The sequence below is a fragment of the Drosophila simulans genome, chromosome 3R, assembly GCF_016746395.2.
Source record: "Drosophila simulans strain w501 chromosome 3R, Prin_Dsim_3.1, whole genome shotgun sequence".
Classification (NCBI taxonomy): Eukaryota; Metazoa; Arthropoda; class Insecta; order Diptera; family Drosophilidae; genus Drosophila; species Drosophila simulans.
In genome coordinates, this window is record NC_052523.2 from 19670602 (window position 1) to 19695363 (window position 24762).

Genomic DNA, 24762 nt, shown 5'->3' on the forward strand with positions numbered 1-24762 from the left:
CTGATACCCAGCTCGCCACGAAATCCGAAATATGAAAAGCCCCCGACTTTCCACGCAGCCACAAAAAAATGGGAAAAAAATAAAAAAGGGAGAGATACAGAGACAGATATACGGGAAAACTAATTGCACATAGAAGTTGACCGCTGCATGGTTTATTTAAATTCTCCACAACAAAAGCGGACCGGCAAGTTTAAGGTCAGCTTATCTCGTGTGATATGCAAGTGCCCCCAACCATAAGACCAAGTATCTCCAAGTCAGGGTTTCCATTAAACAGCATGCAGATGTATAAAATATATATATACACACAGAGTCAGGCCAACAATAGTCATAAAGCATACTACCACCATACAAACGGCAAATTCAAACTAATCGTGTTTTGGCCAAAAGGCAGCTGCCATAAACATAAAAGAGAAAAATAAATAAGTCAGAATCTAAACAACGTTTGCAGAGCTTGCGATTGTAATAAAAATCACTTTGAATATGGCATAGGTGTGGTCCTAATTACCGATATTAAAGCGGATCTATTTCATCTGGTCGGCTTGTGGGTCTGGCTGCTATTCGATTCGATTCGATTCGATGCCGTTTGGTTCGATTCAATTTTGGTTTGCCACGCGCGGACAGGGAAATCAATATGTTCGAGTCGTGGGCTTAGCAATTGCAGATGCCTAAATTTGTGCTAATGGCGTCAAATGTCAGTAATTTCACTGCGCTTCGAAAGGAGCGCCCTGACCAGAGGTCTTGCAGTGGGTAAGGTAACCAGATAACCAAGCCCTTGTTTTAATTAAAATGGGCGCACATTAAACCCAATACACTTAAGCGCGACTTAAAATAGAAGCTGTGCGAAGCAGGAAGTGGTGGCCATCAAAGTAGTTGGCTTAGTTAGCGCTTGCCTACTTTCATTGCGGCCCATTGTATCAATTTCACTGGGCCAAAAGCGTAGCCATACACCACAACTGCTTTTGGCCCATCAGTTTCAGGCTGTCAGTCAGTCAGCACAAAAATGAAAAAAAAAAAAAACCAGAGAGCAAACCATTCGGGTAGTCAGTCAATCTGACTGTCAAAACGCACGCCCATTCACGTGGCCAGCTTTAGCATTAAAGGCTCAATTATGGCACACTTAATGAACTCATCACTTGGACAGCGCATCAAACAATAACTGCAGACTGTCAAAACAGTCCAAATCGAATTGGAGCACCGAGCACCGAGAGCTTTGCTATCTGGCATTTTCTGGTGGGGGCGTGGGCGGCACTCGATCTCGTCACCGGCGGACCACGAAACACTGGCATTAAAGAAAGCAATTAACAATTACAATGAGCACTAGCATCTGGCAACGGACAATAGTGGGCCAACTGGTGGCCATTAGCTAAGGCGACACTAATCCAACTATCGAAAACGCTTTCGAATGGCCATCAATTGGGGAATTTACGGTTTCAATTTCTTGGAAAACATTATGGATTGACCACAGGTACTTAAATACAGACCTGACTTCTGCAAATTGTCTTCCGTAAAAAGTCTTGCAATAAAAATCTACTTGAACAAGTAGCTTGATTTTCTGCTAAGTGATTTCCTATTATAAATCCTGACTCATAAATTTGTATAAAAATCACTTAACAATACCCAAATGTTCTTAAAACCCATAATTAAGATAATAAGTGTTATTACTGCAAAACCTATGTTTGCATAAAGTGTTAGTCGTGATTTATGTGTATATCAAAGATAAGTACTTATCATTGGAATTATTTGTCACAATAATTTAAAAACAACTGGCAATTCAAGTAAGTTATCTGTTCCGGAACTTCCAGAACTCACATGCGTAATCTAAAACCTGCGCATAAATTAAACTCCCTTGCTTTTTTTACACGACTCCCAGTCCAGTCTCACCTTGATCTTGAGGCCCAGACTGGAAACAGATCGCGGTGCGCCGACACACCCATATATATTCCAGATCGACAGCTATGTATGTTGAGCTGTGTGCATGGCATTACCTATTACCATTACGTACTATCTGGTGCACAGTGCACATATGGATTTTACCGTTTTAGGCATTCAGTCTAATTGATTGTTTGCAGTTTCTGGTTGCTGGCCGCCACCTACTGACCTTCACATTGAGCGGTGGCAGTATCCGCAAGTCGATCGATCCAAGCCGATCCGATCCGATCGGCCAACAGCCGGACAAACGTCTCGGCGTCTAGCTCGTGCGCTATAGCTTTGGCTATATAACGCTTCGATCGTACGGGGAAAAAATTAAAAAAAAAAAAAATACAAAATACGAAATAAAAAAGAGATCCGATACGACCACACAATGGGCGCGTTAGATCGCTAATCGATTTGCTGCTCATTCGATTTTATTACGTATTCAAATTGGTGCAATTACCACTTGGAACTCGTATGGCATAAAGTGGGTGTGGCAGCCCCAACATTGATTTTTCTTATTTTTGCTAAATTGTTTTGTGATAATTATAAATGCTGCCACAATGTATACACGACCACAAGATTTTGCATCTATTGGACTATGGGCAAAACATATAATGCTGTTTGTTTACAAGATTCGCGTGTCTCATTGTATCTTTGTACTGCACTTGTCACTAGCAGTTTTTAAATAGAGTTTTGTAGTGTTTTAATGTAACATTTCAACATGTCATTTAAAAATTTGTGACAAAAGAGCTGACATTTCGCCCATAGTTGCTTGGAACTGTTTCTTGTTGTTATGGCGATGGAAATTTCTCCCGAGCTTGAATTACGTGCCGGATTTGGAGTGCGACAGCAACCTGCAGCGGATCGCTGTCGAGGGTAATCCGAGACCTTCTTTCACAACGATTTTCATTCAGTTATTCCAGTGGCCAGAGCCTGGTATGCAGATATTTGCAACCATCGCATCGGATTGGCATGGAACAGAGCGGCGGAGTAGTGAGGTAGTAGACCGCAGTGGGCAAACACTTGCTGCCTGGTTGGCTACCGGGTCCAAAAAGCGACCCAGTCGGCTGAAGACCACGTCTTGTTGCCAATCACTCAATCAAAACGTCACTTGGCGTGGCAGTTTTGCGTGGCGTTTGTTGGAAAATTGAAATAGAAACGTCAGAATTTCTGCTCTAATTATAAGGCGGTATGTTTTACGTACTAGCCAAGTTTCTTGACTCCTCGGTTTTTCTGTCTGTCTGTTGGCTGGCTTTTTTCTTCAATGAATATTTTTCTGTGTTTTGTTTTACAGTCTGCGCTTTGGCTTCCATCCGTCTGCAGTCGTATCTGTATCTGTATCTATATATCTATATCTATATCGTTGTATCCGTATCTGTGTCTCTGTTGCAAGAGAGATTATGCTTTGATGCACTCACGTTAAGCTCACTTTACAGTTACAATTATTGTTTAATATCGTGTGGCCGGCGAAGACCCTAGAGACTTGCCCGTTTGCATTCGCAACACTTGCCGCATTTTGTGGCAACTCGATTCGCTGACTCGACTCGGTTTTCGTTTGCAATTATTATGCATTAATTGCGGGTGGGACAACGTGGCTCAGATGTCTCCCAGTCCGGCGAAAACGAAATAAATAATGAATACAAAAAGCCGCTGCACTGCACCCACTGACCACCACTCAATTGCCCAATCTCACAGCACGCAAAATGCTGAGACCCAAACGGCAAAACTGCAATCGTTTCTCGTATTTTTTCGGTGTTTCCCTGTCCGATACACAAAACGCAAATTGTTTTAGATTGCCCAAAGCGGCGAATTATTTGCAGTATGTTGCCACGTTTTGTGTCGCTGCTGATTATATAAATCGGTCCACATCCCCCCGCCCCTTATTTCCACAATCTCAACTCTAATGCACGACACGTCGGTGGCAGCCGCTGGTCAATTGTCTGCCGCTCATTTGCTGGGCACGTGATTGTTGTCAGGTGGAAGCTGCGATATCCCCCTCATCCTGCCGCCAGCCCAACCGATTGTTGGCCATTTAGCCATGTAGCATGTGAACATGCGCTTTTCGGGAGATTTGGCTACTTAACTGTAGTAGCACTTCAAAAAAAATCATCACCGTTCCTTACAATATTGGTTGTTTGATCTAAGTAAAAGAAGTATTCGAAGTATGAGTAGTAGCTAATAGCTTTTTGTTTCATTACAACAAATTGTAATTTAGTTCATTCCTATAAATACTGCTAAGTTGCAAGAAATAATGTACTTGATCATGTAAAAATTAAGTCCCTACGGCAACAATTCTCTTCGTTTAGCATAAAGTTTACAACCACAGACAACTCAAGTAAACTTTTCCTATATTCTGTAGCCAAAACTGATTAAACATGCATCAACTGCCGACCAGGCACAAATCAGCGTTTTGCGCCGCTGCAGTTGCTGTTGCACTTGCTGCGGCAATGTTGCTGCTGGCCGTTGTTGTTGTTGCCGCTTGCTGCCGCAGGTTGCCGCTGGTTAAAATCAAAAAAATTTTGCGCGCTTTGCAAGCGTGTCAAAAAATTGGTCATTGTTTGTAATTATGAAAATTGCTTAATTGTTGCCTAACCCCAGTGGCAGCAGTAAATGCAGCAACAATTGCAGTTGCTAATGCGGCGGCCGGAAAATTTGGACAGACATTTTTTGCCATTGCTTGTAGTTTTTTGTAAGAATTATTACTGTTTTTTTTTGCTGTTGGCATCTGCCTAAGTGGCAAGACTTAATTGTTAATAGCCGCTGTTATAATTCCAGTCCAGGGTGCTAAATTTTATTGCTAAATTATTAATTGCAATAATATTTAGCTGCAATCTGTTTCGCAGATCTATATGTTTTTAATTTTCGGTTTTCTCTGGGGCAAAGTGCTGCGCCCAGTTTATTATTATTATTATATATATTTTTTTTTTTGGATTTCGGGCGCCGTTTATGGTCGCTTGACTAAGCAAATTCGTATAGTAGGCACCTACCTACACACATGTATGTATGTGGCATGTGTTTATAGCCCAGTTAGATGTTGTTTAACGGCCCAGTCGAACCAACAAACGAAGCGAAAAAGTAAGAAAAAATTGGTTTTTAATTATTATTATTGTTATTGTTATGGCGGCCAGCTACTGTGAGCTATTTCCGAGGAATGGCCCGTTCGTAATGAGCAATTCCAGCTGAAATTCTTGCGACTTGGCTGGCCGCCTTTGTTTTGGCCTGCAATTAAACGTTACTCATACGACCCTGTGGCCGCCCGCAAATTAAGCCAAATTAAGGCGGCTTATTAAGCTAGCTGGTTCAGTGTGGCAAAACAGGTAATTAAAATGCCCGCTCGCAGTTTGTCATATGATTTATAATAAGTTTTGCATAGATTTATTGACTTACTTTGGCTGCCCCAGCGGAGCAGGAAGAATGTGTTCGCGCAGGAAATGCCAATGAGTAGTAGTTGTAGAGCACTGCAAATAGTTTCAAGCGAAGCCACATTAAAGCGTTATAATTAATACAAATCAGCACACTTAACATATAAGTACATATAAGTACACCCCGTTCCAGAGACAAAAAAAAAAAAACAGCACCAGTTTAGCGTTTGGCACGCCCGGCACGCAGAGCAATTTTAATTAGACATAAACGACGAGCCACTTTTGAAATGGGGCGTAGAGGGGACATTAAGCCCGAAAGTGTTTAGTTGGCAATTACATAAAATAAGGAGCAGCTTCCAGCTCTCAGATCTCAGCTCCCAACTCGCAGCTTCCAGCCAACGGTCTGCCATGTAGCGTTACTCCGATTTTCCCCGTTTTTCCCCCTTATGCAACACTCGAATTAACATGTTCCACAGGCAAAGCCAACGCACAAGTCGCTGTCATCACATAGATACACGCTGCCTGAGTGTAGATATATGTATATACACTTCATGGAGCGGACTTGCAGCAGATATACAAAGTGTGTGTCTTGCCTTGCTCTGATTTCATCGGGCGACAAGAGCAAGTGCCTCCGCTGCAACAGGTGCCCGGCGACGCCCATTGCGTGTGTTGTGTCGCGGCTAGAAAATGGCCAAGTCCGCCAGATAAGCAATAGGCCAGGCTAGCTGAATGAGTGGATGGAGGATGGCGGCTGGATGGATGGCCAAAAGAAGCTGGCCAGTGCGTGAGCAGGCCCAAAGCATGGGCGTGCCGTAGAGGGGGTATCACTTTATTCGTCAGTAGATAGCCAATGATGCAACATAAGTATAATATATCGTACTATTTGATAAAAAATGATAATGATAAAAAATATGCCGAACAAATGAATTATACATTTTATCAAGCGTTGTATACAATTTCACTTTTTTCCAGGAGATTTTATTGGATTCCCCGAATTTTATAATTACTTTTCAAAGTATATTTATTTTGGACATGCAAAATCCGTGGCCATCGTGTTCTTATTAAAATGAGATGTTTGCTTATGCGAATACAGTGTGGCTGTTAATAGGATTTTAATAATTTAACATTTTCCCATTCATTTTAAAATGCAATAATCGAATGTTAAGTGAGTTTTTTCTTTGTTGCTAGAAGAAGTTGTGTTGATTTGTGCAGCTATTATATATGTCAAATTAATTTGATGCTGTGTGATGCCTGGGGGATTCACCAAAGTTTTGCTTACACTCAATGCCCCTCTTTGCCACACCCCTGCCTTGAGCAACTGCTACTGGTGGCGCCAAAAAGAAGCGTCAACGACAACGATGCTGGCGCTAAATGGCTTTTGCCATATAAATGTCTTCATTGCGTATGAGTGATGAGGCAGCCATGGCCATGGCCACGTCCCAGCCGAATCCCCGCCAAAAACGCCATGAAACTCTGCCACACGCAGCTCGCGAGACGCCTGTTGACGCATTTGGGTGTTGATTTTTAATTTATGCGCTTTTAATGCGCGAGAAAACATGCATTTAAAGTGAATTTATTATGAATAAAAGTGCGGCATTAATTACAGGGACAAAAAAGTGTGGCAGTGTGGGGATCGCTTCCGATCAGAAGTGATTTTTGTTTGTTTTGGGATATTGCTCAACATGATCTGGATCTCGATCCCACATCCTGCCGAAGGGAGCGGGGCAAGTTCGAGTCACTTGGTGACTTGGCTGACTGACGTTGCAACACTTTGGCACGCATGCGCGGCATTTTAATGCGCAAAGTGCGCTGCCAACAACGAAACACGCAGCACGCCCACTTTTTGCGAATACCTGTGAATACGAATACCTGCGAATATCGGCGAGTATTGGCGCACAAGTGCACTCACACATCGAATGGGTCTTTGCGACTGGGTCTCGGAGATTTATTATTGTATAATGCGCCGTACGCAGTTTTATTTATTGCTCTGCACGCCAAAAACTTTAAAATCAATTGAAAAGCTATAAAAACGTTCGTTTATTTTTTATTGTTGTCGTTACTTGTGGATTTTGTTAAGTATTTCAACATTTCTTGCAGCCTGCTCTGCTCCAAATTGCCAAAATGGTCGGAGCGCTTATTTTTTGCTTGAGTTTTTACATTTTCCTTATGGGTTTCCCAATGGGTGGGGTCTCTGCCTTTGAAATGGGCGCAAGTCATTTTGTAAGGTGCTTGAATTTCTTACCGGTATAGTTTGCCCAAAATAGAGAGAAAACTTTAGAGCTTAGTGAATGAACTCTAGGTAGTAAAAGTATTCACAATAGCAGTATTCATTCATGACTTCTGTTCGATCGAATTCATTCACGATTTCACCGCAAGCCCACTCAAATCGCCATATAATAATCGTATGCAGATCTCTCACATACAAGCCGAGAACAAGTCCCAACTAATGCTTAATCCCCTGACAATACTTAAGTCGATTCACGAGCTTGGTCCCTTTTGTGGACCGTCTTCGCACAGCATTAACACGATGCCAGCTCTTAGATTCCTTTAGACGAGAAACGGAAATGAAATGAACAGACCCAGATCGTTTAGATTTGATTTTTTGGCACATTCTTTGAGGGGCTTACGTTTTACGAGCATTTATTGATATTTTGGCTTAAAAAAAGAGGGTCTCGAGTAAAGTGTCAACACTTTTTCAAAGCTAACAGCCATTAGCCGGGCCTAAACGATGGGCCATAAAACGCTGACCGCCGGATCGTAAACCACCCAAAAGGTGGCACAAAGTGTAAAGTCATAATTGTATGGGATGGTACCACTCGACGGGGCAACTGACGTATAGCTAGCTCAGCATAAAAAACATTCACTTTTTGTTGCCTACTATACCGTTTTTTTTGCTATATTTTTGGAGGGCTGGGCAATCAGTGACCATAAATAGATATAAATAAGTGTGATTAACGCATCTCCTAATAACGCATCGAAAGCAATGCAAACCTGAAGCACTTTTTGTGGTCGATTGTTTGTTGTTGACTTTTTATTATGGCCATTGTTATTGTGCCTTTGCGCTTGTTAAGTGGCCTGCTGATGGCTCATAAATTGTGGCCAACTGTCAGGTGTATGACGAATAACTTGTCCATCGGCTGGCTGATTGATTTGCATGCGCCGCTGATTGACACACGGCATCGATATCCACATCTCAGCATCGACTTCAAGTGGCTTAATTTATGCAAATGCGCCACTCACACACTCAGTCATTCATTCTCAAGAGAGACTGCATTTATCTCGATTTTTGCATCACAATAGGTTATGTTCCAGCCACATATATCGGGCAATTAGGCCCCGCCATATACGCCCTCTGACATCCACTGCGACATGTTGGGCGTGTTCGGTTTTTGTGGCATTTGACGTGGCGTATTTGCATAAACGACACCTCCAAATGTTGGGGCAGATCTGAACAATCCACGCATGAATGAATGAAATGCCGCCCCTCGGGCTCAATTGTGTGTGGGGTCTCTTTTCAGCCATCTGATTTATGCCTGGGAGCCTGAGACCAGGCTGCATTTGCTCCGCTTTGCATTTGGGAAATTTATGAAGCTGGGAAAACTCGGGCTGGACCAATCTCAAAGAGCAGACGCATAATTTAATTAAGGAGAAAACTCAGCTGACAATGGGAACCGGAATGGTGCATCTTTGTAAATGAAATGGGAGGTAATTTGTTTTTGATTATAAATACAGAATTCAATTCAAGAATTTTGCCTATAATAAAATGTATTGTTATTATAAATATACAATTGAATTGAATTATTACTCTCAACTTTAATATGTTTCCTAGTTATATTCCTCCATCTTGAGATACGTTAATAAGATTTTTGTTTTAATTTAAGTTAAATGTTTTGTGCATAGCCTGTAGCTTTGCCAAGCCTGCAAGTAGAAATCCATTTGCGCCTTATTTTGCTTCGGGTAAACATATTAAATTCATATTCACCAATCCCAATATTTACTCTAGGAACCATTAATAATTTATTTTTGTTTAAGCATTGCGGAAGCCATATTTTTCGAACCAAGGACATGGCTCGCACGGCGAATTAACGGTTAATAAAGCAATCAGCAATTGGCCCGCAAATCAAATTGGCAGCAGCAGTGCTAAAATCCAGCAAAATGCGCTAAATTAACTAATTTTTGTTTAGGCAATGGCAGCGGCAGCAGCAGCAGCAGAGTCAGTAAAAACCAAGCTCCAGTCGAGAGTGGGAAAATAAATTTGTTGCGCTAACAATGGCAAGACCTAAAGAAAAAAAGGCACTACGAAGTTGGCCTGCAATGACTGCAGATTGTGGTACTGAGCCAAGTTTTGTGGGCGCAGCCGGGCTTTTGAGTTGAGTTTTTAGCTCAAATGCCCGGCTGACCGACCGTGTATGCCATAACTATTTATGAACAGTTAGTTAACTTAAATGCTAGGTGGCAATTAAAGGGGCGTGGCTGACGCTGGAGGAGCATAGAAAGAGACGCGAATGCGAAATCATAACCTTGCCCAGCGTCGAGAATCAATAAGAGCTTCGTTTCGTAGGGGAAACGTACTCGGTAGCCATATAATTAGCATTTGTTTCTCGGCAGAGCCTGGGACTCGCCCTGGTCCACACCCCGAAAATGAGAGAATAAAGCCTCTAAAGAAAACAAAATACAAAATACAAAATACAATAACAGTCCGGTCAATTTGTGGTTTCTTTGTTTCCTGACTGCGTCCCAAATGGCCATGCTAGTTGGCCGCTAATTTGGCCAGCATTTAAGCCGGTCAGTCTTTAATTAACAAAGGCCACACTCTAATTGATAAATTAAACAAGAAATTCAATTAAAAGAGGAACACCCTCCGCCAGCTCCCGCGGCCATCCAAAAGGTGCCAAGTTGTTAACATAAACATTGAACTTCGCCGCGCAGCCGCAGCTGCCAAAATGCTGAATGAATCCATTAATTTGCACCAGCGCCCCCAAACTGCGGGCCGCAATTGAAGTGCAAAGTTGAACCGCAGAGCTATCACTCAGAAAAAATATGCTAATTCAGAAAATAGTTGTAAAGCTCAATGAACACATATTTATACACAGATATGGTGGCCAATAAATTAGATCAAAATACTGTCAATAAAACTCAAACGGATTCTTAATCACTTATGTTAACTTATGTATATTCCTTCTTCTATTTAAAGATCTTTACATGCGAATTTTATGTTAATTGTGTTTTGTTTTTTGCATTTTTTGTGAGTGCACATGTGGGCAGTACTTGGTCGAGTACTTGGAAAAGCCAGTCTGGGCCATGGGTTGGACCTGGTCCTGGCTGCTATCTTGATCGCATTTTTTACGGCACATAAATATATGCCAAAACACTACAATGAAAATATTGTGCTATACCAAAATGTGGCCACAACAACCACAGCAATCGAGTCCGGGGCAACGACGAGAAAACTGAAAACTGTGGCAAAATATGAAAACGTTTTCAATGAAAATTAATGGGCAAACGCTGCAAAATTTTGGGGTGCGCACTGCGCATGCTCAAAAATGTTAAAATCGTGACCAGAGCTCTAGCTTTGGTCCCAGCATTGATACCCCTTATTCCCCTGACCTCCTGGAATACCACAAAGATTGCTCTGCACCAAACTGGACGACGGCAATGTCTTTGGGGGACTGTGTGGCGTGTGATTTGGCAAATACTTAGACCTTATATGGAGCGGCTGCGATGGAAACTATTTCCTGCGTTGCGAAAAGCCGCCGAAAAAGACCAAAAGCGGCAGTTGACCAGTAACAGTTCACATTTTGTGTCATCCGCGGGGCGGCGGCTCCATATTGATAATTCATAAAGTGCGCGAAAATAAAAAAGTAAACGCCTGCCTGCCCAAAAATGGTGAGCCATTTGAAATTAACGCGGCGGAGTTGGAGCTGTTCAAATGTCAATTTTAATTTGCCGCGCCGCAAGCGATTTGACAGAGAGGTAGATTGCCTCAAAAAAGCAAAGCTATGGAAAAAATGATCGAAAAAAATGTATAAAAGCGGTGCTGCCAATCTTCGCTGCAACATGTTGGGGCAATTAAAAATGCGCATACGCCGCGTTGCCGCCGCATTTGCACGCAGTTAGCGACGCGTCGGCGGCAATGGCGGCTTACTTGAAAGCCAGCAATTTGGCAATAAGGAAATCGAAATCAGTCATCAGCCAGCAGTGCAGAAATATATTGCATCTCTCACACCACGAGATGCACTCGAAAAGAGGTGAACTGCGAGATAAAAGCCGAAAATTCGTGTGGTAACTTAAATTGACTGGGATTAAGCGAGGTTTGGATTCGAGATCATTGAATGGTTTGATTGTGCTGAATGTTTTAATTACTTAATCTGGATATTGGCTCAAAGGCGATAGAACAAGTTTGGGATTTTGTTTGAATAGATTGAAATTTGTTGATTTGATTTCTCAATAAAAAGCTTTTTCATTTAAATGTGGAAATTTCCATAGAATGAGGTCAACATGTTATGAACTCTTTCATCTGATTATTGTTGTTCTTATTAAAGTGACATTGTATTCTTTAATACTACAAAATATTATACAAATAATTTAGTATATATCTAAACGATATCTTTCATTGGTGTACATTTCAGTTGTAAAGCCCATATGAAGTTTAATTGAATTTCTTGCTGGAACAAGCATAATGCAATCGAATTTGCACTACATCACGCCCACAGCTCAAGGAGTTGAAGAATTAGCCAACAGCTCGATATAGAAAAAAAAAAAAAACGATTTTGGCAAGTCACGCAAATCTTTTCGGTCCGCTCATTAGACTAATGCACCTCGAATGCAAACCCAAACTCAATCTCGAATCCTATTCGCATTCATAATCGTGTTTAGAGCAGGGAGCCATGAGCTTTATTATTCAACTCGCGTTCCGCTAGAGCAGATCCCGACCGAATCACGCACTTTATGAAGCCATTATATAAAAATATTTATTAGCAACACTTTTGCTTTTAATTAGCCAGCAACGGCTGGTTTCCTTTGATTCAATCAATGTCGCTTGCGTGCCGAATGCGACCCCAGATCACCAGACCGACATGCCGCCATATCGATATTCAAATGTATTTCTGTTAATTAGAGTTCGGTTAATTTCGATGTTTATTAATGCCCTGGCCAGGTGTGAACAAAGTTTTGGGTTGGGTTGCTTAGGAAACGCTAAAAACATTATATTACAAACGCCAGTTGGCCAGTGAGCATAATCAATCAGCGTTGCAGCATTCCCACACACGCCCCACAAAAAACAAAAAAGAAAAAAAAATCAGCAGAAAAGGAGTAGATTTGGATTGCGGACTCCCTCGAACAACCAAACGACCCCAGCCGATGGCGTTAATAATGCCAATTGCATGTTTTATGTGCCGCAACGATGCCAATAACAATAATAAACTGCATATTATTAAGCGCTTTAAAATATTTGTAACAAGCATCGCCCAGTCGCAGTTGCAGTCGCGGAGTCTGGGCCAAAACCCGAGCCGGATCTTTCTGGCTGACTGGACGACCTCTCGCGGGGGCACACACTCTGGCCAACATCATGGAGCGCAGCCGCAACTTATGGCCAAGTCAGGACAGACACGACGACGTGGTCAAGACTTCAAGACTGGTCGACTGCTAGAGTCGCTGTCGCAGTTTGCAGCCTCTAATCATTGCTCTCTTTTATATGGTTTATGGCATTTCCGTTGCTGTTTCTTTTGGGTGTCCAGCTATTGCCAAATTCATTGCGATTGCGATTGCATTCGCAGTTTAGTCGGGACAGGCGTTTTTTTTCTATATTTAATTTTTCTGTCTTACTTTTAGCCACGCAATCGGGGAAATACATCTCGGCGTGGCTAATTGATTGATGAAGCTGTTGGCACCTTGGCGAGCCTTGGCTAATCACTAATCACCAATCAATTCATAAAACGGAATAATAACAAACGCCTGCAACAAATCAATTAGCCGCTTAATTATGACACTAAGCCCAGCTGGCCAGAAACGGAATGAACAAATTACCACCGGCGACATTAGCATAATAAAGCGATGCAACCACGGGCTGTGCCTCATAAATTATGCATACTATTTTGGGGACAAAAGACCCGAAAACCGTTCCGTTGATGTTCACTATAACAAAGCGTAATGGGGCGAGGGGAAATCGGCGTATGGGGGAAACTCCGAGAAATACAGGCGGCTGATAACGGGGCAAAGTCTTTAGTTTGATTTTTTGCATATATGTATTTCATTAGTTGGCGAAAACTGCACGCCAGTTGGGGCTCTGTAAAGGGGCTTTTGGGTGGGGGGAACGGAGATCCGATCTTAGCTGCCACAAAACTGGTTCGCATTCCACTTTCAGTGGTAGACACACGATCCCGAATCCAATCCGGGGACAGGATGATGCAGCAGCAGCATGCGGCGGCAGCAGCAGCAGCTGATGACGATGATGATGATGGAAATCGTTATTGACAACGGAAGACGACGAGGCGATTTCCATGCAAATGGCCATGAAATGGAATTTGCCCGACGTCAACGAAGGAAACGTACTTGAACCAGAAAACCAGGCCGACACATTAATGCAGCCTGACACCGCAGCCTTGGCCGATCGGCCCGAAAGATAGGGGAAGAGTAAAACGGACGCAGCTCCGGTAGAAAAAATAAAACATTTTTGGGCGGTTGCTCCGGTTTCAATTAAACTGCAACTAATTGCAACGGACAGCGTCGGCAAACACAAGCCAAAATAAATCATTTATTACCCGCGCTGAAATATCAAACAAAATAAAAAAAAAAAAATAACACATTGCACCAGGTTTGTTGCCTAAGTCTTTTGTTGGGGCGACGGCAATTTTGAAAAAAATTAAATTTATAATAATCATAAAATAAAAACCAGACATGAGCCGAACAAACAACAATGCTCAGCAAACAACTCTTGAGCGATAAAAAAGAAATCTTTTATTCGATTTCGCAAACGAAAAACGTTGAGAAAAAGTAGCCAAAGCCAGAGCGAAATCAAAGCAGCCAAAACCGTAAAACTCCCCAGAGATTTTAATGACATTTTCGCAGGCTGGAGGAGCAGAGAACCACCGAACCACCGAGCCACTGAGCCACCGAACCACATAGCCATTGGGTGTGGGAGCGGGCAGAGGGTGCCTACTCGACTACATGGCAGCCGTCTGACAGACGCGTCACTACGTGAGCGACGTGTTTAAAACTTTAATGAGCCGCAAAATAATTGCAAATGCGACTCATGTCGCCCAAACAAACGTATTGCGGTGAGAAAATACAGATCCAGCAGGGGTCTGCTGGCAAAGAAGGAGGAAGCCAACACCCCTTCGGTTTCATTGGTTCCATTCCGAACGAAAGGAGCAGGGCAGCACCTGTCTAAGGAGGCCACACTGCCTGCACTCGGTCGGTTCGGTGTTGAGGCACTTAATTGCCTAAAGCGTGACTTAAATTTTTAAAAATCATAAAAGCCACGAGACCAGCATCGGTGCGATAAGCTGGCACTCGAAGAAAAGCTGGAAAAACCTTGGCTCTTAGCACATTCCTGGCCGAAATCAGGAAGCACTCAAGCCACAATCCCTTCTGCCAGTGTACGAGATGTTTGGCAATTTGGCAAATTAACAAGCCAAAGGCTTAGGACGAGCTTCTCGTTCAGTGGCACTTGGCATGTGGCCAATTAGGAGCACTTGCCGTCACTTAGTCATGGCTCTAAGCCCGCCGGATGAGTCGTCAGGTGGCTGAGTTCGGCTGCCTGTATTTTTATTGCCTTTTAATTATCAGAGCTTAAAACTGAAAAAAAAGCTAAAGTGAAATAAAAGAAAACAACAAAAGGAAGCGATAAAACTCTGCGAATTTCTTTGAGTCAGTCTCAAAAATGTGGGAATTTCCGTACGAATTACGACTCAAATGCGCTGCCAATATCATCGAAATCGAAAATCAGTTTGTGGGCGTAATTGCCTCAGAAAAAGGCACCCACACGCTTACATGCGTTAAATGCCTGCCAACGACAACGAAAAGTATCTAAATACGCATAAATCATGGAGCCGAGTGTCGCCGGGCTGACAACACGGCAATCGATTGCCAGATCCAGATTGGGATTCGGAATCCGATTCAGATCCAGATCTGGAGCAGCAGATAGGCGATATGAGCAAGTACGAGTACGAGTATGAGTATGCGGCATGACTCCAGCCCACAAATATTCAATAAGCACTCAGATATCGGGGGCGGTGGCAAAAAGGGGCTTACACGCTCAGATGGCGCGTTGATTGAACTCGGCTCAGATCGATCGATTTATCAACGTTTTCGGTTTCCAAACGTTTTAGCGCGTGCCCAGCGCCGTGTCAGCTTAGCGCTCTCTCCATCTCCATCCCCATTCATCCATCCATCCATCTATCTATCTATCGTAATCCCATGGCAAACATTTTTATTACACTCAAGCTGAGTGAATAATACCATGGCACTGCGCAGATCTCTGTAACCCACTAAAAGATGTTTTTCCCCCGTTATGCTCCATATAAATTCTTGGTAAGAATGACATGGCAAGTTTTGGTAGTCAATTACAGTTTAACTTTTGTACAATTTGTATCATCCTGTACTTAAGATTTTAAACAGGAAAGGAGGTCTAACACAGAGAAAAGTTGTATATCTTAAGAAATAATTACACTGAAATAATGAAATATAATTTATACCCAAACATCTTGTTGTACACTGCGATAATTTCGTCTTGAACCGAATGCGTATTCAGATATCATCGTATATAAGTATAACTACCAATAACTTAATCCGCACCTTTTGTATTTTTGGAGATTAGCGCATTATTGACATCTTTGTGGCTGCCCTGGCCCAGCAGGTGATGTGCTAACGAAGCGGGCGGAGTTTGCTTGGGCCCATCTAGCGTAATCAAGTGGTGGGTCTCGGAGCTAGTTTTTGATTTATTTGCTGGGCATTTTAATGACTCCCCCGCCGCCTGGAGGCCCCGAAACGAATGGGAAACACGATTGAACCGCTTTTTCATTAAACAATCATTGACTTCTAGACTCGACTTTTATATGACCGTCATATAAACATGCATAAAAATTCATCAGCGGTGGACTGTTGTTATTTCCATCGCTATCAGCTCAATTTTTATGGCCTTACATTTCTGGTCTCGGGTCGGTGGTGGTGTCTTGGTGTTCATTTTATTGGCCCAATTTGTAAATATAGCGCAAAAGTGTCGAGCATAACAATGAGACTCCAGCCATGGATCAGCGGATCGGCGGGAAAAGGAACGAACCGAGTGCGGGTGGACTGCGTGGTGGCGGAGGGGAGATCAGCCAGCCATTGTGGACTTCTTGATCATGCCATCAAGTTCGTTGCCTTAGTCATTCGTTTCGTGCCGCATGATTTGTTGTTTATTTGTCATTCCTAATCGGAGGCAAATCAAACACGCACCTTTGAGTCAAAAGTGTGTAGAAATGTTTATAAATTACAACGAATCTAAAATGCACCCAAAATTGATAGGAAAATAGAAAAAAAGCGAATAAAAAACGCCAACTGCAGCAGCAATCAAAATTTATGCATCAATAGCTTTTGGGTTTTTCTGGGTACTTTTTGCGTTTTCTAGTTGATTTCTGCCTCCTGCTTGAAACACGCATTATTTATGATTGCAAGGCATGTAATTCGTATGCTAATTGATAAGTATCGCGAAATTTATTAACCAGCCGTGCTGGACTACAACAAATAAATGCGTGCTAGCCGTGCGGCGTCAGTTTTCAAGTACACAAAACTTACACACAAGCCTCTAATGCAAAAATCTCAAATCTTGATATATATAAGGCAGCTCGCTGTTGTTGTTATTGTTGTTTCCCCAGCTAGTTCTCACGCACAGGCGCAGCTGCATTTGGTCAGCGGGTTGTACTTGACCCCGCGCCCGCCCCCTCGCTCTGCAGGCCATGGCCCGTGACTTTTGTTATGCCGCCGCCACAAAATCAAGTTCAAAAGCTCGAACGCTTGAACATATATAAAATGCGATTTGCAAGGCAAATTTGTGTAGCTGCTGCTCCGTTTTTAATAGCGTATAGCAAATATTTGTGTGTAACATAAAACCGCCAACAACTGTGTACATAGCACAAGTGCGGCCAACGCCAAAATCGAGCAACTTTGTAACATCGAATCGAAGCAATATCCACAAACAGCAAAACAAACAGCCCGGCCAACAACATTTCGCGTATCAGCAACATTAATTATAACAGCCACAACAGCATCAGCGGCAGCCACAGCAATATAAGGCGGTGAAAAAATGCGTTTATTTTAAATTGAAAATAAATTTACTGTGCACTGGGAAAAATGTAAAACCACCTATGAGGACGGCTTAAGATCAAGGGTGCATAAAATAATATCTAGACAAGACAAGAAAGCAAAACAGGACTAATATAAAGTTAGTACTGGTGTACCTTTAGCTATAAAGATTTGAGTTTTATTTAATGGTGAAAGCGTATAGTTTATGCGTAAAGCTTAACTGACTACTAAAAATGAATAGATATTAGCTGCGTGTATTTGGGAAGGATGATTGATGTGTGGCCACTCAATTTGCCTTCGTTATTGCAGCTGTCGGCTATTGCGATGATGTAATAATTCTCGTTAACGTCGTGCTGTCTGCGGCAATAGATCCGCGTACTACGTATGGGATTCGGATTGGAAAAATCCCGGGTCCATATCTACGGTGTGTCGATCAATAACAACACGCACGCGTTTGCTGTGCGACATTTTTGTCGATTCTCGCCTTGATCTAGAATTTTGTTCCTATTAATTGATCTCATAATGACAGACACTTCAAAAGCGACATCACGACGTTTATTAATTAATGCAAGACCGAGATCGAGCAACGTAGTCAGCCTCCTGCGTATGTAAAGTGCGTGCAAAAAGCACAAGGTATGCTAAGCAACCAAACAAATGCCGGCAGCTTAATTAGCATTCTAGATTACACACAAACAAGTGCGTAACAAGAATTGAGGCAGTTGCGGGCTATAATGGATTTATGGGGTTAGCGCGAAGGCTGCCCGGTAGATAGACGGTTATAGACAGCTAGATGGATATGTATATAGATAAATGGCTATGAGTTAGGTGGCTCTGGGTAATAATGGGTTTGGGTCAGAGCGACCCAAGTCGGTCATTAGCGAGCAATGCTAAACGGAGGCAAATTGCTGTCAGAGCATTTCCCGCTTGCCAATATCTCAATCAGTGGCCAAAGTTTGTTGGCATCAAGTGCATAAATTAATGAAATTATCAATTAGCCAAGATACTCTCCCAGCTGCCGTTTGCAGTTTGGTGCCACTGCTACCGCTAGCTACTGTTGTGCTTCCCATGGATGTTGCTGACTATCGGGAAAATCATTGCGCAAATGCACGCAGTTCATGTCGAAACTCAATTGCAATTAAAACCTTTAAACTAAAGTCTATGAAGCCAGGCAAAGGAAGTCCCCAGACTGTCCCAACTCGTTAGGCGAGTGGAAAATGCTTTAATAGAAATTACCGGGCTGGCAAAATGTTTGCAATTGTTGTCTGCCTGCCGACTGCCCAAATTGACATTATCAATGGCTTCGCAAATGCGTTATTTATTTAATGCCACATCCAGCAACTTCTCGATTGTGCAATCCGATTGCTACCCTGCATATTTATGGGAATGTTCATGCAAAATTTAAAACATTTTTATTCATTACATTTCTAGCAGCGTTTTCAAAACATAATTGGAATTCTTAAATAGCAGACTTGTGAATTTTAAATTTGGTTATTACTGATTTGGTGAGTTAAGAATGTGTTAATTTTAAATGCTGTTTAAAATAGATATAATATTCTAATAGGGTATTTATTGTTTCATAGAAAAAATGGTCTTTGTTTGATTTTGAATTTGCTTTGGTTTCGTTTCGTTTCTCATTTCATGCAAATATTTGCAAATTTCTCAAATTAACGCGTAGGCGAGCCAAATCAAGCCGAAAGCGCTGGAAGTGTCGCCGTCTCAGCACCACCAACAGCACCACCAGCTCCACCACAGCCGCCTCATCTAACGACGCCCCCACCGGGCACACTTCTCCCCCGCGGATCCACAGCAAGTTCATTGAACCACCTACGAGAAATATGCAAATCGCAGCGACGTGGATGCAGGGAAAATAAATCAAATGAAATGGACTAACTGACTGGCAAAAACAAAAGGAAAACTAATTTCAATTCGATCTTTTGTGGCCTTTGTCTGGAGTTGCTCGTAAGACCTAATAAACAGAAACACGAAGCAATAATTGTATAATTTTTTTTTTTGTTTTTTGCGAGTTTTGCTGCAAGCCCATTAAAGTGAAATTAATGGCTGTCGCCTGCTGCGGAATTTTGGCCAAAAGCTGTCGCGAAGATTAATGCGGCCCAAACTTCCTCACAAGGGACATTCGATATTGAGCGTTTCGACTTTGAAAACTGAGCGTCGAACTGCGTTTTTCTTAATTAATAGCTCACATATTTTTATTGCCGCACATCTTTGTCAAATCAATATTTATAAATTATTTATAAACGCACAGGCTTGAAGCCAAACATGCGGCTAATTAAATTGATGAATGCGAAGCTTTTCAACTCGAAAATTAATTAAGCAAATTATCCATTTAAATAAACATAGAATGTGCCGCTCGCCTGCTCGATGGCTTTGCGCTGATAAAGTCGAAAAATAGTCGATTTGGGGAGCCAGCGGAATTCGTTGGACAAGTTTGCGGCTGCCAATTAGGGGAAGTTGAAAAAGGAGCATTCTTAATTACAATTAATTAGCGCTGTCAGTTTTCCCCATTGTCAGGGTGTGAGTGACAAAATAGTTGCCAAAATGGAATTGCTGATGACCTGCTTTCATAGACATCATTAGCGCTTAATATTTAAATAAATTTGATTTTTCTTGAGAGTCAGACGAACATAAAATGATCACGCCCAGTTTTCTGCTCGATTAAAAATATTCATTAGGCCTTTTGGAAATTTTTCACTTGATTACAGACCAAAACCGATTTCAAAGGGCTGCCCCTGCCACATGCGGCGTAATTAAATTTCCTTTGTTGCCTGGGAATTCGCTACGATTATAATTGTGGCGGCCCAGGGCGTTTTTCTGCCTATATTTCTAAGTATATATCTGTTAATATATTTTTTTTATAGATATAGGCTGGGCCCTTCATTCACACAATTAGCGATTTCATGCGTCTTTGTGTCTGGCTTGAAGTATGAATTTTCGTGGCCTTTATTCCGTTTCGTTTCGATCTGTTTCTGTTGTAATGTGTGAAATTGATTTTCGCTTGGCAATTGGGCTTGTAATGGCCAAAAAGTTTTCTCACCCTGCGGAGGTCTCCGTTCGAAGGCAATTAAGCGAAATAGATGGGAACTCAGTGCTTCCTGCAGTTCAAGTTGAACTTGTGAAGATTAGGCTTAGTCAGTGTAAACTGGGTCAATTTTAAATGTATGTATGAGTTTTGATGTCATGGGTTATCCTCTACAAAATAACCTGCAGTTTGGACATGTCGGCTCTTTCAAAGCCTGTTTCTGGCGGCGATTTATGGAAGTGGGGACACCTTCCCTGACAGCATCATCACCTGGCGTTGCCAGGCACTCGTAACATTTGCAACATTCGCATTCAAATGACACTAACGGCTTTGTCATGTACTGGGCCACATGTAACTGTACGGTTTGTCTTTTCTGGAGAGCCAGTAATCATGCTCTAACGACACAGGCAAACACGTATATAATTTGTATAAGGCGCTGCTATGCGGTGAATCGTCAGCGGGTTCATATAGAAATCTTGTAATCTGATAGGCATGACAAGAAATATTTTGCTTGTCATTAAATTTACTTTTATTTATGCAGCACTGTCTATCATTGTTGATGTTGTTGTTGCTGCCGCTGCCGTTGCTTTTCGATTCGCGTGTTTTGTTTCTGCGGCGGCTTGAAATTAGTGAAAACTCTTCACATCGAGAAGACTGACTGACTGAATGGATGGTATGGCTTGGTATGGTATGGGGGAAACTTGAAAACGTATGCATGCATAAGTTGGCGCCTGCTAACGTCTTATAGTCATCGATTTTCGACCATTGTGCTGTTTGCTTGGCTGGTTTGGAGTTGAGTAATAGGCGAAATATTTGCGCATGCCTCATTACGGCTGCTTTTTGGGTTGCGGTAATCGATGGCAGTGTAAGCCAGAAATGCGCGGGAGTGGCGAAACAAAAGACTTAGGCAACGAACTCGATGCAGCTAGAACGATAGCAGCAGATTCCATGAGATGCGTGACATTTTCAGTTATGACATCACATCGCTGTGGCAACAGCACGCAAATGTCAACCAAGTGCGTCATCGATGACAATCAATCGAGTGGACAAAGGGCAGCAAGTGGTGGCTAATCGGTAGCCAACTAGATTGACAGCTTCACTGACTAAACGACAGTCAAACAGACAGACAGATCGACAGACATTCGGTCTAGACGACATGTGTAATGACGCGTTCGTTGGGGAAAAAAACCTCAATAGCAACAACAATGGCCTAGCATAATGAGTACAATTACTGGCCAAGCAAATCAAATGCAACGCGCTACCAACGCTTTGAATCAGTCACAATTAATTGCATCCAGCAGCAGCAGTCCGCAAAAAACGTTCATAAATTATAGCAGTGGCGGCAGAAAAAAGTATTAATTAAAAAAGAAGGAAAAAGCTGCAACGGTAACAACAGCTATTAAGAAAATTTCTTGTTGACTCATCCGAGTCCACAATTAACAACTCGCAGACTACCAAGAATCGTTGAGACTGCGACTTTGGCCAGCATTTCTTGCACTCATTTGTCGCATTTTGTCCCAGCCACTTGGCGATTTCTTTGTCAGAGCTCGGCAATTAAACAATTGTTGTTATCGTAGTTGCTTCGTATTTTTTTTTTAGTTTTGTGTCTGAGATGCAGCTGTTGTTGTTGCCGTCATCATTGCAGGCCATAAATTTTATTTAATTTCTTGGCCCCTGCCCCTTAAAAGCACACGCCCTGGTGGCTGGGGATCTCGTGACTTGCGTTTCGCAATTGTGAGAATCGAGTATTAAATAATTCTTTGCATATTTATTTATAAACATTATTCCTGCCTCTCTTCTTCTTCACTCTTGAAATGCGATTTCTTCAAAGCTGATTAGGCGTTTTAATTTGCGATGTTCCAGGCTCTAGCCTCAAAAGATTCAAATTAATACTCTACCTTTTCTATTTAAAAATATTGATTTATAGATTAAACATTTTTTAAGCTATACAACTCAGATAAATAAAATTGAATACATACAAGTGAGCAAGTAAACTAATACTTCAGAATTTACTGATAATTTTCTATGCCCCCATCAAACCACAAATAAAAATCTGTAATTACTAACATTAAGCATCGTTTAGTCAAAGCGAGACATATACCTGTGTTTGATTAATCATTAAAAGCCCCATTATTTGCCAAACATCAGCAATGACCAACATACCCAGTTCCTCTCCAAAAGCGAAGCACTAATGCCTCATGCAATTGTAATTATCAATATAAAATGAAACAAGCAAAAAAAACTCCGTTTGCTCACAGCTGTATTTCCTCTTAATTGTACAGGAGGAAGAAAAAATAAATCGCTTTTCCAATAAATTGCATCACAAGACTCTTAACAATCCCACCAGCACCACCGACCATATGGACGCGTCAATTGTTAAAGTGTTGAAGTGTTTTTATTTAAATTGCTCAACTGAACTTGTAATTATGGCTCACTCTGATTATTGCTATTGCTGTTGTTGCTGCACTCTGGGTTTAGCATAAGCCAGGCTGGATATAAATTATTTTTAGAGCCATGCTGGAGTTTTCACTCGCACAGTTTCTCACTGCTCGAAAAACATAGCAATTAATTGTAGTTAAAAATGCTTTAACTAACGGTTTTATGGTCAAACAACAAAAGCGGCAGTTGACTTGTCAGTTAATTGTATTTGAAATCGCTGTCTCTGCTAATTGATAAATCTCCATTGGCCAAAAGGCAAAAGCCAAGCACTCGATGGGCGGCAGTTGCACATAAAATGCAATTACAAACGCGTAAAACCGAAGCAAACGGTTCGACTTAAGCTCCGGTTCAGCACAACTCACCTGCGGCAGGGCAAATACGATTTTGACGGCTCTTTGCTCCGAATTGGAATCGGAATCTCCCCCAGAATCTCCTTGTGATCGCTGCTCGCAGTAGTAAGGCCACAAAAACACACGCGATACCACACTCACACACTCGGATATCTTAGCCAGGCTCAATCTATAAAACGCGGATGTGGTTGGCAGCAAAAACTGGCAAGTGAAATATTTATGCAAATTTATTTCAGCTTCTTTTTTCGTTGTTGTGCAGCAGCAGCAGCCAGGCTGTGTTGGTGAAATGCATTTGAAGACATTAAGCGGCACACTTGGCAATTGTCGTCGTTCGGGGCAGCGAAGCGATTTGATTGAAGTGGGGACCAGGTCCACAAACCGACAAGCCGACAAACCGACAGTCCGAGTGGCAGGCGAAACGTTGTTTAACAATTGTTTCTTTTAAACTTTTTTTATTTTGTTTTGTATTTAAGTTTATTTTTTTTTTGTGCGGTCCGGCAGGATTTGAGTTGTCAATTAGTTTGTTACGGCTGCTATCACTTGGCAATTCGGAGGCGCCCGAAGCGCCGTTATCTGCTGCAAACAAATGACACCACAAAATGGCAGCGCGTTCGTTGCCTAAGTCTTTCGTTTTTTGGCCCGGCGAGAAGATTGAAGTGAAGCTGAATCGGAGACTTAGTTAGAGCCTCTGTTTCTTTATTTGTGTGTCATTAAAAGACCGCTTTATTGCAACATGTTTTTCTATATACAATATAATTAATTTACTGATACAAATATTTTATTGCACGCTCTTTATGTGATCTTTTGGCCAGCGAGTAATTAAAAATAAATTTAATTTAATTTGCCTTTTTATTTATTTATACTCTCGTATATTTTTGTTTTTTGTCGGCGATCGAAACGAGTTTTGTCTTTTGTTAATATTACTTTATATGTATGCTAGTCTTGTCTTGGCATAGGGCATATGAGGCTACAAACTGGCATATATGTTTTGATTTGGTTTTATGGCCGCACTGAATGGCTTTTTACTGTTGGCCAGACTTTTTACGAGCACTATTTTCAGTAGGTAGCCACACAGTAACAAATTAAGTTTGAGTGCCAGCTGCAGGCGGGATTTTCATTTTCATTCGGCCCCCAAACGAAAAAAGCATTTCCATTTCGATATCCGCGCAGTTCAATGGCCAGGTCCACAATAGCGACGAAAATCGCACGCAAAACGCCCTGGAAACGCGCGCACGCGACAACAAAAAACGCGCACGCGATTCGCCAGCGAAACGAGAAAACTCAATACAAACTCAGCTAAAATCGCGAACGTATTTTAGCGCGCAGTCGCAACCAGCTTAAACAGTCCCGCAAGAAAGTCGCACAGAAACTGCAAGAG

At 42.0% G+C, this 24762-nt stretch overlaps 1 protein-coding gene across 1 annotated transcript in view; it reads right to left on the reverse strand.

Moving 5' to 3' along the window:
- LOC6729234 (myb-like protein AA) overlaps positions 1 to 24762 on the reverse strand; it is a 64960-nt gene extending 40198 nt beyond the window's left edge. Inside the window, exons 1-2 of the mRNA XM_016174872.3 lie at positions 23397 to 24762; positions 5302 to 5372 (exon numbers count right to left, since the gene is read on the reverse strand). The gene's annotated coding sequence lies outside the window, so the exon portion shown is untranslated. The remainder of the gene's footprint in view (positions 1 to 5301; positions 5373 to 23396) is intronic.